The sequence below is a fragment of the Austrofundulus limnaeus genome, unplaced genomic scaffold, assembly GCF_001266775.1.
Source record: "Austrofundulus limnaeus strain Quisiro unplaced genomic scaffold, Austrofundulus_limnaeus-1.0 Scaffold538, whole genome shotgun sequence".
Classification (NCBI taxonomy): Eukaryota; Metazoa; Chordata; class Actinopteri; order Cyprinodontiformes; family Rivulidae; genus Austrofundulus; species Austrofundulus limnaeus.
The window spans coordinates 351,149-352,611 of NW_013952940.1; the positions used below are offsets into that span (position 1 = coordinate 351,149).

Sequence of the window (1,463 nt, forward strand, 5' to 3'; positions counted from 1 at the left end):
ACTGAAAGCAGTACCACTTTACAATAAGGCTCCCCTCATAGATGGCTTTTAAAGAGTTTATAGATTATTAATTAAACTGTAAACACTTTATAAAGCATTAATAAATGTTTATTATGTATTAATTAAGGTGAAAAAGAGACTAAACAGTCCAGTTTCTTTCCAAATACTGAGCCAAATCTGTTTGTGTATTAAACATTTCAGACTACCTTGTGAACACAACGATTAGGAAACACATATTTTAACATATTGTACTGTAGTACTGCATTATAAATATCCACAAATATTAAAGGGTCCTTATTGTAAAGCATAAAACTGTACACTATTTTAGATGGGGTGGGATTATTTGTTAACATGACGTGTTTTTACCTTTTTGATACATCATTGTTTACAGTAGTTACGTTTGAACAATGATTTCAAATACTGATAATCAACAAAGTTTTAAAATTTTCACATTAAAGACTAACTTTTGTTATTTATAAATGTTTATTTGCCCTTAATAAATAGTGTACTGTATTACACTTTACGATAAGTCCCTTTGACAGTTGTGAATATTTAAAATACAGTAATACATTGCAATATGTTTATCGTTATTGTGCTTACAATGTAACTTAGTGTGAAATGTTTAATAAGCATCTTTAGATGTAATATGTGCGTGAACAGATCTGTCTCAGTATCTGGTCAGAAACCGGAGAGTTTTGTTTGTTTCTCGTCCTTGATTATTGCATAATAAACATTTATTAATGATTAATAAAGTGTTTACAGATGAATTAGTAACCTGTAAACTCTTTATAAGCCTTCTATAAGGGGAGCCTTATTGTAAAGTGGTACCCTGAAAGCATTTAGGGAAAAACATAAAGTGTGGTTTTATTACAGTGGCTAATTTATTTAGTTGCATCAGGTGAACCAGCAGGAAACTGGAGCAGCCTGGAGATTTCTCCTGTAGTCATGGAGATGGGATGATTCACCAGAAGAACCAGGAGAAGAAGAGCCTCCTGTGATGTCGGGATGTAAAGCAGGGAGGCTGGTTTTAGGGTCTTATATTTTGGAGAGAGGCCTGCAGGCTGGTCCTCCTCCTCTCCATCCTTCAGAATAAAGGAGAACCCTGTCCTCCACACACACACGGTCTTATTCTGTCTTAATTAGCCTCTGATTGCAGTGTTATGTAACTCCCCGCTCCCCCCTCCTCATCTAACACATGATTACATGTTAACAGGCGATCACCGCCACTGGTGCGCGCGCGGGGACAGGTGCTTACCTCGCGCAGCTGATCAATAATCAGTCCTCCGCTCATTTTCAGCCWCCGTGTGAAAAGTCCCCGTCCAGGCTCCGCTCAGCAAACCGCTCCGACTGCAGGAGGACGGCCACAAAACCCAGTCCTGCTTCCCTTCATCCATCCACAGGAAGAGGGGGAGGGAGAGAGAGAGAGAGAGAGAGAGAGAGAGAGAGAGAGAGAGAGAGAGAGA

The 1,463-nt window shown here is 38.8% G+C and overlaps 1 protein-coding gene across 1 annotated transcript in view; it reads right to left on the minus strand.

The window, feature by feature from the left end:
- kcnj6 (potassium inwardly rectifying channel subfamily J member 6) overlaps positions 1-1,420 on the minus strand; it is a gene marked incomplete at its 5' end in the record, with an annotated part of 32,287 nt that extends 30,867 nt beyond the window's left edge. Inside the window, 1 exon segment of the mRNA XM_014026272.1 lies at positions 1,256-1,420.
- Between the last annotated feature and the right edge of the window lie 43 nt (positions 1,421-1,463).